We start from the raw sequence: 15,516 nt of genomic DNA, 5'->3' as shown, positions 1-15,516 counted from the left end.
TAAGACTATAAATTATAACTCATAATTAGTTTTGGACAATTGTTTATGAATTTCCCAAATCAGAACAGGGGATGTCAAAAACATTCTGACTCTGTCTCATGAAAATTCAAATATCTCATAATATGATATTCTTTTTCTTATATCATTTCTTCTATGTGAAACTAGGCTCAATAAGATTTAATTCAATACTTTATTTGACCTTTAACTCATTTTCTATTATTTTTGGTGCATTTTCAAAGTCAGACTACTGCTGCTATCCAAAACTATTTTAGTATAAAATAATGATAACTAAGTCAATAACACTTTTACCAATTATTCCAACCATCATGGTATAAATACATATCTTACTCATTCGTATCCTTACCAATAATGCATCATAAACCGAATTCACTTCACATGAGTTATATGTAAATACCTGTACCACTCGTAATACGGTCACATACCTTCTCATTTTGAACGTACCCGTTCGATCATTCAGAATACCAAGGGTTACTTGGAAATCTCATACATATAGTATCGTTTCAATGTCATATCCCCGATATAGTCTTACATGAAATATTATATCAACGCCATGTCCCCGACAAGTTCTTATACAAAATCACATACCGAGGCCATATCCCGGATATGGTCTTACACAGAATCTTAATAACCTTATTGTTTTGACATTTGTACCATATTCATCTCTGAGATTCATTCGAGATTTCTCATTCATCGGAACTTCATCATAACCATCATTGATAAATTTCATGGAAAAAAATGTACAATTCATGCAATATCAAAACATAAAATACATAACATAAGATAGTATCATTTACATATGAACTTACCTCGACACCAAGGTTATCAAAAAAGCACCTAACCATCCATTCCTCGTTTTCCCCCCGTTCTAGGTCTGAACCTCAATTTTCTTGATCTATAATGTCACATTTAGTCTAATTATTGGTCACATTATTTAATGTGATCCAAATATCATATTTTAGAAAAATTACATTTTTGCCCCTAAACTTTGTCATAATTACATTTTTGCCCTTAGGCTCGTAAAATGAAATGCACTCAATTTATTTGTTACCCAAGCCTAGCCTAACCATTTCCATAACTATAGCATCTCAAAATTTTCATTAAAACACACTCTTACTACACTTTTTATAACTTTCTCAAAACGGTCCTTTTGGACGTTTTCATCGAAAATTACTTAAAAAAAGATGTTTATCTAACATCCAACATTCATTTTCTACCATTAGACATCAAAACACATGTATGTCATTCATGGGTAAATTTTTAGACATAAGCCCTAGCTTAAAATAATGGTAGAAATAGGTAAATCGAGTTACGGGAACTTCAAAAATGTAAAGAACTTTGAAAACGGGGCTAAGGATCACTTACTATTGAGTTTGGAAGTTTGAACAAAACCCTAGCCATGAATTCCATGGGGGTTTCGGCTGGAGCAAGAAGATGGAGGCCAATTTTGTCTATTTTGGGCTTTTAATTCATTTATTTACTAGATTAACTAAATGCCCCTAACTAAAAAAATTTATTCATTTCACCTATCTCATGCCCATTTTTGTCCAACAAATGTCCAATGGTCCAATTACTATATAAATACCTCTAATTTAAAGTCAATATCAATCTGACACCTTTAACATCTAGAACTCACATTTTGCACTTTTTACGATTTAGTCTTTTTGACCAAATTAAGTGCCTAAACGTTAAAATTTTTAAACGAAAATTTCATGATTTTATTTCGTGAAATCGTGGACCATAAAAATATAATAAAAATAAAGTTTCTTATGTCGGATTTGTGGTCACGAAACCACTGTTCTGACTAGGCAGAGAAATCGGGATGTTACACACGGTCTACGACACAGGCGGCCTGTTCACATAGGCATGTGATATTTGAAATGTTGAAAATTTTATAAGTTTCTAAAATTTTTATATGTTATCAATTTAGTCCCGAATGCATGATTAAGGCTTTGTATGCTTGATTTAAACAATGAATGTGAATGAGTGATGTTTACTGAAATGTAATGTTATTTGATAAATTATCATTCTGAACTGAGTTATAAGTCCGGTAATGCCTCTTAACCTATTCCAGAGACGGTTATGGGTTAGGGGTGTTACATTCATGACATAATACATGTGTATATTTAAATCATAATAATCTACTTAAACATACCAAAATGAACTATTACTAGCCATTCCAATGGCTAGGTTACAAAATGACATTTTCAAACCACTATTGGCTAAGTTTTCCTATACATTCCATTATACCAAAATGATTTTACTAAGTATACCTAAAATGATAGTTGATAGTGTGACGATGGTTCAATGATCTTCCAACCTTCACGAGCTTCCAAGCATTATAAAACAGGAGAAAATAAAATGGGGTAAGCATTACATGCTTAGTAAGTTCGTATAACGGAAACTAAATTTACCAATCTTGTTTATTAAAATCTAGGTATACAATGTTTTGTTTCTATCCATTTGGCTAATTTGCCTAATCACATACATCCAATCAAACATGTTGGTCACAAATTTTCCATAATTAGCTTATTAAGCAATATTCTTTCAAGTTATTAACTCAAGATTTTCACGCCATGTCAAGAGTTTGATATCCGTTGAATCATTGAAATTCTGATGGATGCTCAAGTAGTACACTCGTTGTGTATGATTCAATAATCTGTCAATTTCTTATTCAAGGGTACCCATTAGGGCACCTAACCAAGAAACACTCTCTCGAGCCACATAACATATAACAGGATTACCAGTCTAGGCTAAACCTGTAACAGCTTGATTTAGATCTTATTCGAAACGGTGGTTTTGAGACCACAAATCTGAGTCATAAAAATATTTCAAAATTATTTTATGTGTTTATTATGTGTGAATTTGCATGTGTGAAAGTTTCATATGAAAATTTGATCGTTTGTGTGCTTAATTCAATAAAAGGGCTTAATCGCGTAAATTGAAAACTTGATAGTTTAAAGCATAAGGGTTGAATTGTTAGTGGCTTTTTAAATTGGAGTATTTAAGTGGAAATTTGACCATATTTAAATAGATGGACGGTAGTGGCCATGTTTTATAATGGTTGAATATTTGTTAATAAAGGTTAAATAGGTAAATTAATAAACATGTTATATTATAATAAAACATAAAATAAGCAAACATGCTTTCATCTTTTTAATGGCATGACCGAAACACAAAAAGAAAGAAAAGAAAGAAATTTTTAGTTATTCGGCGATTTTTGTCCAAAATTAAGGTATGTAAATAGCTTGGTTTTTGTTAATTTTTACGTTTTTGAGATTGTTGCTTCGAATACTATCCGACCCATGCTAGAATTTCTGATTTTGATGAACATTTTGAGTTATGCAATTGATGAATATTTGTGTTTTGTGATGTTTGATGATAAATTATGAAAGATATGTTTTGTATTGGAATTTTTGATGAATTTGAGTAATTAGGGCTAAATTGCAATATAAATTAAGGGACTAAAATGTGAAATAAATGAAATATATGGATTTGTATGAATATAAGGAAGATTCGGCCTAGCTATTTGTTGTGAGATTTTGTGTATTTTGTGTTTTATGCAATTAGGACTAATTTGTAAAAGTATAAAATATCAGGGGTAAAATGGTAATTTTCCCATTTATGTGTTGTTGATTAAATTGAATGAAATTGTGTTTGAATGAGATTAATTTGAAATTTTATAGATCAAGAACAAAAGAAATTGAACTTGGATTGGAAAAAAAAACAAAAATAGTCGAATAGTCGATTTACATCGTTCATCGATATCCGAGGTAAGTCTATAAGCAATAAGCATCGTTAAATTTGAATGTATATGATCTTTATATGTTGAATTTAATTGTATGAATTTTTTATAGTTATAGTCGAATGCATAAATGTTTATGAGATTCGGAAATAAGTTCGGTTCAATTGATATATGAATTATAAGTAAAATCAACTTTGTAACAGTGATATAATATCAAGCTTATTACCTAGTAGGCTTTGATGCCGGTGTATGATATCAGGCTTATTGCCTAGTAGGCTTTGATGCCGGTGTATGATATCAGGCTTAATACCTAGCAGGCTTTATGCCGGTGTATTAACTCAGGTTTATTGCCTAGCAGGCTCTGTGCCGATGTATTATACTAGGCTTTATGCCTAACAAATTTTATGTGAGCAACGGTAAAAATAATCAAATGTATTAAATGAGCTAAAGTGATCAGGTACGTGAATGTGGTTTACCTATTTGAAATGAAAGTAAATTGATTGAAAGATATGTGATAAAAATGTTATGTGATGCTATTGAAAATGTATGTAATTATGAGTAGTGTATTCGGTTTTATGATAGGTATAAGTATGTGATTTAAAAACTTGATTCATGAGTATTTATATATGGATAAATATGTATAATTGATTATCTATGATATTATGACTTTGAAATTGGAGAATATATTGATAATTTATATATGTGTATATTCGGCTATGGAATATTTTGGGTATAAATATATGTTTGATTCGGGTCATTTTATTGATCTATTGAGGTTATTAATTTGCTTAAATTGCTTATAACTTACTAAGCTATGATAACTTATTGTGTATATGTTTATTCTTTGTTCTTATAGATTTTGGAAGTTAGTTACAGGCTCGGGGATCGTCAGTGAAGTCATCCACACTATCGTCAACCTTCAGTACTTTTAAAAGTCTTATTTCGAACTTATGGCATGTATAGGTTAATATGTATTTTATCCGATCTTGGATATGTATAATTTAAGCCATGTGAATATGGCTTAACTTTTAAGTTTGAATTTGGTTATGTTGGTCATGGTTTAATCCGTTTTGGTTATAATGTTATATGCTATGAATGAATGGTATATGTGATTGGTGTTATACGTTTTGAAAATGGCTTGATAATGGTTGGTGAACTTGATTGTGGTTGATGAGCCGGTCATGGTGAATATAAATTTTCATAAGTATGGTTAGATGATTTAGTTTTGTTGGACTATGTTTGAGTTCCTTTAGATTATTATGTTATATGTTTTGATTGAAAGTTACATGTGGTATATATATATTGAGTGTTGAAGATGCTTTGTAAGTTTGAATATGTGTATTGGGTTGGTTCGATTATGGTATTCATATATAAGTGATTATTTGTATTTTGGCTGTTGTATCTGGTCATAGTGTTGAATATAAGATAGCATTATAAGTAGTTTGGTTATGTCCGAACATGACATAAGATCATTTTGATATGTTCGTTATAAGATGAAAACTTTTGTAATGGTTTTGATTAACTTATGATTTGGCATTTGACTATATAAATAATTATGCACAAGGATTTGACTTGATATGTATTTTATCTTAAGTATATATATATAAACATGATGATGATTAATGATGTGTTTCAGTTATGTATGAATAGGGAAAGTATATGGTGTTATAATGAGTTATGCATTATTAAGCTAAAAATGCATGTTATTTATAGAATGATATTCAGTGTTTGCTTAATGTGCGTATTAAAATAGGTATTGATTTATAAAATGGATGGACAAGGTTGGAAGTGAACAATTGTCTAACATAATGGAGAATGCTTTATGTTCGGCTTGATGAAATGAAAATGAAAAAATGAATGGTTTATAAATGTGTACAAGTATATGCATGTGATTATTTCGAATATGTGTTCTGACTGGTAATACTTTGTAACCCAGTCCGGTGAAAGAAACGGGTTAGAGGTGTTACAAAATCCTAATCATAACATATGCTCAAAAAGTATTATATCGGGATTACTCGTCTGGACTAAATCTTTTCTATAACAAGGTTATTTGGATTACTCGTCTGAGCTAAATCCCGTCCGCAACAAATGCAGGACCTTATTAGTTTCGGGAAAGCGTATATAATCATTGGAATTCAATATTCAATCTAGACTTAACTCTTTTTCATCATTTCAAGCATGTATTCAATTTTTATTTATAGCAATCAAATAGTTCATATCAAATGATAATAACATTTCATACAATCACAACATTCAATTAAACATATTTACATGCCCGATTAAGTTACATGAACTTACCTCGACACTTGTTCGCGTAAAAGTCTACTAATCCGAAATCTTTTCTTTTCCTCAACCTAACCTTGCATTAGTGTTTTCCGAATCTATATTAATGAATTTAACCATCAATTTCATTCATTTCATATTTAAATGGACTCAATTTACGTCCTAGGCAAAATTATCATTTTGCCCCTAACTTTTTCATAAATTTCGATTTTGTCGCTAGGCCCGGAAAATGAAACTTGTACAAATTACTCCCTATTACAAGCCTAACCAAAGCTCCCTTACAAAATTTATAGCACATGTACATAAAATTTTAGAATATTTCCTTCAATTTCATAAGTTTACATTTTAGTCCCTAATTCAAGTTTTCATCAAAAATCACTTTGCAAAAGTTGTTTATCTATCAATAATCTTTGATTTCCTACCATAAATTTCTAATTTTCATCATAATACATCCATGAACCATTTTCATACCTTGATAACTTTTCAAATTAATCACTCAAATAGAGAGATTAAGCTATCCCGGTTTCAAAAATACCAAAATTACTACCCAATTAAGCCTTGAAAGTTTCCTGTCTCTCTCCTAGGGTTTCCATAAATTTTAGGTTGAAGATGACAATAATAAGATGATATTTTCTTTTATCATCTTTTAATTAATTAAGTATTTTGGTATTTCCAATTTAGTCCTTGCCATTTTTCTATAATTCCATGGATGAGTCACCAAGAAAAATCTACATACTTTTCTTAATGGTCTAATTACCTTATAAGGACCTTAATTTTTAAATTTCATAGCTATTTGATCCTTATAGCTACTAGAATTCAACTTTCACATTTTATGTGATTTAATCCTTCTCGTAATGAAGCATTTAATTGATAAAATTTTTGTTTCAAAATTTTCACATGACATGCCTATTATATTACGGACCATATAATGAAATAAAAATAAATCATGTTTTTAGGTCAGATTTTTGGTCCCAAATTACTGTTCCAATGTTGATGGTGAATTGGTATATTTTGGCTTATTTTGGCACATTTTGAATAAGATTGAAAGTTTTTTAATGCATAGCTTGGAGTCTAAGTTTTGGTATGCGAAATGGCTTGTGTTTGAAGGTCTTTTGGGGCACATACAACTGGTACACAATTTACCACACGACCGTGTGTCCCACGTCGTTGCATGACACGACCATGTGACCTCTTTGATTTTTGGTGCAGGTTTGTCCATAAGGTTTCAGAAAGTTACACGGCCTGGAGATACGGTCGTGTGACCTTGAGATACACAGGCACAAGTTATTACACGATTTGGCCACACGGCCATGTTCTTGAGCCACATGGGTTGAGCCTTGTCACACGGCCATGTAACCCCTATTTTCACTTTCTACTCAAAATTTTGTAAAAGTTTCATTTTATTCTAAAATTGTTCCCGGCTTGTTTTAAATGTTCAGTAAGCTCGATTTAGGTCCTGATTTGATTAAATAGCATGGAAATGAATGGATATGATTTATTTATTTGTTTTTGATTGATATTAAAAAATATATTCAAGGTTTAATGTCGTAACACCTTATAGCTCAAGTCGAACGGTCAGAATGCGAATAGGGTGTTATACTTGAGTTTGTAGAAATACAAGTTATTGGCTAGGAGCGTGTTAATTGGATTTTTTGAATAAATTAGAAATTTAGTTTGATAATAATTGATTCTAAATTTTCTAATTTTAGACTATTTAGTTCAATTCATTACATTGTGAATAGATTTAAGATGCTAAGCATACCACATGATAAATAAATATATAAATAGCATGCATGTTTAATTAACTTATAGGTTGTAGAAATCAATAGACTTTGCTAATATAATTCATGTATTGAATTACCTAGGGACAACCTAAGACATTGTTTGGTAGACAATTTTTTGAGCCAAAAAGTTATCCCGTGAATATTTCCTTAGTACCTATTTTGAGTCTGAATCCATTTTCTTAATGAACCAGAAATGAAACCGTAAGCCTAATAAATAATCTATTTTATCCTTTATTTCTTGGTCCTTGCATATATTTAGACGTTCGACCATTGATATTGAAGGGCTAGGTAAATATATCATGGAGACTTCAAAAGTGAAAAAAGTGAGTGAACTAAGGTATTGTATGGTAAGTATAAGATTTCTTAAGCTTGTAGAAAAATAAAACAAAATGCCAATAGAGAAAATCTCGAAGAAAAAAATAAAAGCAAAGTGAGTTGGAAAAAAAGTACACACATTTTTCAAAAAAATACGAGCTCGGATGATTGTACTCATGAACATTGTACTAGGCTTTAATAATGGAGAGAAAAGGAAGGTGAGATAAGTGGATATAAGGTGGTGATATTATTTGAAATTGGGGAGTATCGAGGACAATACAATGTGCCAAACTACTTTCATGCTTAGCTATTTTATCGAGCCTGTTCTTGAATTCTGAACCAACCTAAGGTGTAGAACGTTACAAGCCGAAAAGTCCTATGTGACTTAGGTAGTACTTTATATGGATGACATTGTGCCAATTTTTTATATTTTTACCACTTATATTCAATTGAACATAATTGCTTGTTTGTATATCTATTTTGATGGAAACCTATACTTAACATTCTTTTATTTGTTTGTTTTGTAATTTATTGAACTATATGTTTATTCTAGAATTATATGTTTATTTACATTAATCTTGTTAATATATTTCTATCCAATTTCCTGTATCAAGTTAATTTTCTTTTCTTGCATGTTTATTTTTCGTTTTCAATTTAGTTTGGTTTCAGTTTTTATTTTGTTTTTGCTTAGTTTATTTTAAGACAAGTAAAGACTTATGTGTGGGGTTATTTGACCTGACATCAAATGTAGTAGTTATTTCGGTCTATTTCTGCACTTAAAGAGCTTATTTTCTAGAACTTTTAGTATTTATTATTACATTTTTGGTATGTTTTTGTTAGTAGTAAAAGTTAGTAAAATAAGTGTTTTTCTAACACATTTTGTGAGTGTTGTAACTTATTAGGCCGACATAGGCCTTAGGTAGTGCTAATTTGTGTAATTGAGTGTGTAAGATGATGAATTATAGGCTCAATAGATATAGGAGCAAGGTTGAGTGATCCATAAGCTTCCCAAATTGTCAAAGCATGAAATTAACCAAGGAAGCCACAATTTCCTTAATGTGTCGCACCATAGATTGTGTATGCCGCGATATAGGGTCGATGTTGTACCCAAGTATTTTGGGGTTATTTTTTTCCACACAATAAATTTTATACAAAGACCTATGACGTGTCGAAGACATAATTCGAACTGGCAACACTCTTATAAAAAAACCTTAGGGTTTGATGTAACTAAGTCGTCTTCGACGCATCCAAAAACCCTAGTAGTTTAGTAGTAGGGTTAGATTAAGTTTTCTTTTAATTTTTATAAACTCTTTGTTCTTCTCTCTTTGAATCAATTTCGATCCAAAATTTCTTGTATTTCAGTTATTTTCCTTCTCAAGAGACGATATTTGTTATTTCAATTGATAGATTCACTACTCCATTCTTCAATCGATATCAAATCCAAGATTATTCTAATCTCTTTTCTCTTTCAATTCAATCTTGTTATTTAAATGTTTAATTCAATTGAGTTTGAGATTATGAATAATATGAGTGGAATCCTATAAGAGAGAGTAACGAGTGGATGGGGGTGTGATTAACAAAGGATTTAGGGTTTCCCAATAGGATTAGTTGGTTTAAGTTACGCGTTCCTAAACCCTAGGCTTAACAATCCTAGGAAGTAATCGAAGGTTAAACAAGGTCGAGAGATAAGTTTTGCCAAGTAAAACGTAATTTATCCTGGTTGAGAAAGTGAGGTCGGGAGATAAGCGAGTATCAACCAATTGATTAATCGATTAGAGGCTGAAAGGTAATATTTTGTTAATTGATAGCTAATCCCCCCTAAAACCCTGATATTAAATTAATTACAACCCCTTAAACGAGTTAATCTTTCGAATTGGTTTTATCTATTTAGTCATTTGTTTATTTTACTGTTTATTTATTTTATTTTATTTCTAATATTATATTTTATGATCTATCATAATATATGATTTAATTATTATTACTTAGTCTTATTATTGTAAAGAAGTTTTCAATAGATTTAATCCATACTCCCTTAGATATGATCCTTAGAATACTTCCCTGTGTTCCGTTGTAAACACAAATACTATATTACAATTTAACTCATATACTTGCGGACACCACCGATTTAATTTTATATATTTTTGGTGTGAGATTTATACAATAAGCAATAACAAACATAAGTTGGATGAGGAACTATATGAGGACAATTTCTACCGACTGCCTTAATAATCATCGGTTGATAGTTTTGCATTGGTCTATTCCTGATGTAGGCGAGATTAAACTCAATACAGATGGGGTAATATCACCAACTAGATCATATGCTTCCATTGGAGGAGTTTTTAGAGATGAGAATAGGACTTGGTTATATGGCTTTTCAATAAGGCTTGGGGATGACACAGTGTTCAAGGTCTAAGCAAGGGCGATACTTGAGGGTCTAAATTTAGCATAGGATAAGGGGTTTAGACAGTTGGAATTGAAATGTGACAATGTCCTATTAGTGGACACGATTTCAGCTGGTGGAGCTGCAAATAGTAGACTGGCGAAGCTTCGCCTAATTTATCGACTACTAAATCAGAATTGGAAGGTTCGTATTAGCCATGTTCCAAGAACTCAGAATGAAGTTGCGGATCACTTGGTCAAGTATACTGCTACATGTTTCATGAGATTACAACTGATTGAAGAGCCACCACCTTTAGTGAGGAATCTACTACTGGTTGATTATAATGGTCCTATGTTGCCTTAGTTTGATTTTCATTGTGTAATCCCTTAATGCTAGTTTATTCTACCAAAAAAAAAATCCAAAATAATATTTTAGTTAAAGTCCATATAAATTGTGTGGTCCACATTTGATCACACTAAAATAACCTAATCCAAAGGTTCATATTAATCCTAAATATCAATAACCTTATCAAAATAATACTTCCATAGTAAAATCCTTGAGAATGACCAAAATATCCTTTTATGGAAAAATGGTAATTTTACTATTTTTTTACTCTTTTGTACAATTTTTTCATAAGAAACAATTATTAATCAACCCAAATTCCTTAGTTATCATTTAATACTTGATACACATAATGGGATGCTTTACCCTTTTCTCAATTGAATTAGTATATTTACAATTTAATCTCTTTACTATCAAATCTTTTCAATCTAATCCCAAAAGATATTTGCATTTTACTCATACATATTCCAACTTATTCTTATATAAATTAAACAATAATTCGCATTCCTCATTTTATCAAATTTCAATTTTACCCTTAAACTTTTCAAAATTTACAATTTAATCTTTTCATCACATTTTAACTTCTATAATTCTTTTCATCCATATCAATCTCAAATATCAACTCTGTTTTCATAAAAATTCTTTAATTGACTAATTTTCCAAATTTCTAAATCTTAGCATATCAAATCACAAAACAATGTCTTCTCGAAAATTTCCAGATGTTACGTAGAACTTTCTATGCTATGTGAAATGTAGTTTTAATATTGGTTAAAAAAAAGTATATATAATATTATCATTATTTCAATAAAGCTTAGTTGGTCAAACACTCGAAGAATGTTTTGTATTTCCATCAAGCATTAGTTGATGAAGTTTTAAGATTCTCAACAAGCTTCAACCTGTCCAATGTGGCAAGCAAAAAGATGCAGGGATTGATTTTTCAGTAGATTTAGCTCTCCCTCTCTTCGAGTTTTCCTTTTCCCCTACTGGGGTTATAGCATTATTAGTGGTTGCTTCTTTTAGAAGTGCCAAGTTTTAATTTTAATTTATTTGAACCGAGCTTGGAGCTTTAAATTAATCTGTTGATGGGTATTTGTTAGATTCTAATTTGGAATCAAGAACTGGAAGATAAACTTTTGGTTTGTGGAACTTGTTTTTTTTTTTCTTGATTTCGGTTAGATTTTGGTGATTAAACCTGTAGTCTTGGTCAATTTCCGTGATGGGTTATTTAGGATTTTGTTTAAGTATATGAGCTGGAAAAGGTCACTGTTGGCTTCATCAAATTCGGTGATTGGTTTTGCTTAGCTTTGGTTATAAGTAATTACTTGAAGTCTAAAGAGTAGCAGAGATCGTTGCCACCATTTGGAGTTCAAAAAATGGAGGAAACTGATGAATCCATAGTTGGCGTAGAAGAAGATGAGGAAGACTTTCGTAGCTATTGTGAAGACGAGGATGTATGGAAGGAAACTGAAGGAGTGGTAAAAGAGGAAGTCGATAAATTTTCGGTGAAGATGTTCTTCAAGGGCATCTCTTTAGCTGAGTTTGGGGACTCTTTTTTTGGCTTTTCAGGAATTGGGGTCGTAATGGAGGGATCGGCCAATAGCCCGGTTATTCAAGTGCAGAAAAAGCTTGACTTTTATGTGGACGAATCCGTGGTTGATTATTTAGCTTTAATGGATGGTTTGACAGCGGCCATGCAGAACAAAATCCGCACTGTATATGCTTTTGCTGATTCCTATTGGAACAAAGACAGCAAAACAAGCCAAAAGCAAAATAAAAAACAAAAGCAAAAGAACCGAAGCAAAAATGAATTAAGAGTTTGAATGAAAATGAAAACCAGACAACAACTTAATTTTCATTGATAAATTTGAAATATATGTAAGTTACATAACAATTGGACAGTTACCTAATGATGTAACTGCTCCCACTAATACAAAGCAAATACAATCTTTGAATTACAAGCAAAAGTAAGCTGATATATCAGCTATTACATCAAGTACAAATCAAAAATCTAATCCTACTAACTTTGTGAACAAATTACAAAGAAACTAAACAAAGTTACATAGGAACAAAATAAACAAAATGAATCAAACTAGCTGCTGCACTCGGTTCTGCTCCATTACTGGTCTGCTTGGTGAGCTGCTGCTGTTTTTGCTGCTGGTCACATATTGCATTGCAGGCCAATGCTCAACAATTCCCCGTTGTTATATGATCAGGTCCGTGAACATTAATGATTATGTCGTTTTTATGACACCATTGTTCATCATATGATATCTCTGAACCTTCGTGTAATTTGAAGTTTCATTTTTCTTTCAATGTTTTGGAGTTACAGAAGATATGTATCTCTTGTTGATATTCACCCGCTAGGGAATATGGATTATAGATCAAGTAAGCTGAAATTTTGGTATCTTAAGTTTTGAAATTGGGTTCTTCAAAGCTAGTGCTGAAGCTCACTTTATTGCAACATTTATCTGTTTAATTATTAAATTGACTAAATGCAGAATTGTGTGTCCATTCATTCGGTTAACTAGGGCTAACTGTTAATAGTTGCTTTCATAGATAATAGCTTATTTGAAGTTCAATGTCTATAGTAACACAAATAACTTTCATGTTTTACCTTGAATTATGCTTTACTGACGTGAATTTCTGGCAGATAATGTACAAGAAAAAACTTGATAATCCACTTCTGTTGGCACTGAGGGAAAGGATCCTAGAACTGGCTCATAATTTGGAAGAGTTCGTTCTAAAACTTACCCCAAGCATCAACCTTTTGAGACCGTTGCAGCTAGCTCAAGTAGCAATAGGAGTCATTTCTTCTCCTGCCAATGGAGACAAATCACTTGAAAATTGTTCGATTTGCTGTGAGGACAAGCCAACATTGATGATGATTAACATTAAGTGTTCTCATAAATTCTGTTCCCATTGTATGAGAACTTATGTTTATGGTAAACTGCAGTCGTCCCAGTCCCAATCAGGTGCCCTCAGTTAAGATGCAAATATTACATCTCCACTGTCGAGTGTAGATCCTTTCTTCCACTGGCTTTCTACGAGTCTTTAGAAATGGAATCTACTGTCCTTATCGGAATTGTTCTATCTTGCTTCACCCTCGTGAATGCTTGTCAGCTGGGGCTAGTTTATCTACTCAATCGGATAATAGCTGTGTTGAGTGCCCAGCTTGTCGAAGGTTTATATGTGTGGAATGTGGAGTTCCATGGCGTTCGTCAACGAGTTGTGAAGAGTATCAAAACCTCCCTCTTGAGGAAAGAGATGCTGCAGACATTACCTTGCATCTATTGGCACAGAACAAGAGATGCAAACCTTTCCAGCGGTGCACTAGGATGATTGAACTTACTCAAGGTTGCTATCATATGACATGCCGGTAAGATCAGTAGTGCTCAGTATTACAAAGAACAATGCTTTCATTGATTAAATAATGAGCAGAATGAACTTTGAAAGATGAAAATTTTTATGTTGATTTCCTTCCTACTAGAGGTTAAACATTTGGTGCAGTTTTCTTGCTTTCTTCTGAGGCACATTCTTATTTGCTGCACTTGAATCTAGTAACAGGCCTGTTTACCAAGGACTATCTTTGAATGGTAACTTGGTTGGAATGCTGAAAAAGGGGGTTGTAGGAAAGTGGCCTTTTATGCTGAGATGGTCTCTTGGTGTTGGGACTTTATTTGGTGCATCATATGATATAAAGTTGTAACCAAGTCATCCATGACTTAACTACTTGGTTAATGGAGTTGGCCATCCTTTGAACTAATGAATTCTGTATGCTTGTGTTCAACTCTTGTTTGTTCACATTTGATGTTTTGAGCACGAACAATTTTTCAGTATATGGCTTCGTTTATTATATGGCTTGAAACCGACTTTGCTTCCATGCCTACTTTTCAGGTGCGGGCATGAGTTTTGTTATTCATGTGGTGCTGAGTACAGGGAAGGTCAACAGACCTGTCTATGTGCCCTTTGGGATGAAGATAACTCTGAAGACTTGGTCACCCATTGTGTCCAAGAATCAGAACAATGGGCATGGGAGACTTTCAATTCACTCCCTACGATCATGGATGCGAATTCAGACCAAGAAAGATCACATCGGGCTCTAATCCAAAGGTTCCTTGCTGGGGGTTTTAGTCCAACCGACCATCATCACTCACCTCTCTATACAGATTCTTATGTAGATACCATGAAGGACCTTCATCAGCTTCCTTGGCTCCAATGAAGTGAGTCCAATAAGGTTTACTGGGGCAAAGAATTTCTCACTCTATGGGCTTCATTTTCATTTACACACAATGAGATCATCACTCCTCAAAACTTATCTAGTTCTTGTTAGTTTGCAGGAAGATACTCTGCATGGTAGTTGCTTTCTTCTTGAAGGGAAAAGAAAGATGATAGGGTAAACATCTAGGTGATGTCATCAAATTGAATGGGAAGTTAATGAAACAAAATCTTTGCAATGATATTAATAGCAGTCATCTTATATTGGTTTTGTGGTTGTAAAGTGTTGTTATAAGTTTATTAACCATTCATTTTATGGGAAAAACCTAAACATGCACTGCCATTTTCAGTCTACATCAAGGCTCGCTCCGACACTTACCTATAACAGCAAATGGGATTTCTTTTTTGATTTCTCAGCAAGGACACTATAATAT

General features: G+C 32.2%; 1 pseudogene; it reads left to right on the top strand.

Moving 5' to 3' along the window:
* Nucleotides 1-12,230: 12,230 nt before the first annotated feature.
* LOC107963060 (uncharacterized) lies at nt 12,231-15,086 on the top strand (annotated as a pseudogene).
* The last annotated feature ends 430 nt before the right edge of the window (nt 15,087-15,516 follow it).

The sequence above is a fragment of the Gossypium hirsutum genome, chromosome A06, assembly GCF_007990345.1.
Source record: "Gossypium hirsutum isolate 1008001.06 chromosome A06, Gossypium_hirsutum_v2.1, whole genome shotgun sequence".
NCBI classification, from domain to species: domain Eukaryota; kingdom Viridiplantae; phylum Streptophyta; class Magnoliopsida; order Malvales; family Malvaceae; genus Gossypium; species Gossypium hirsutum.
Note: the sequence above shows the minus strand (reverse complement) of the source record. Positions and strands in the feature narration are given on the sequence as shown.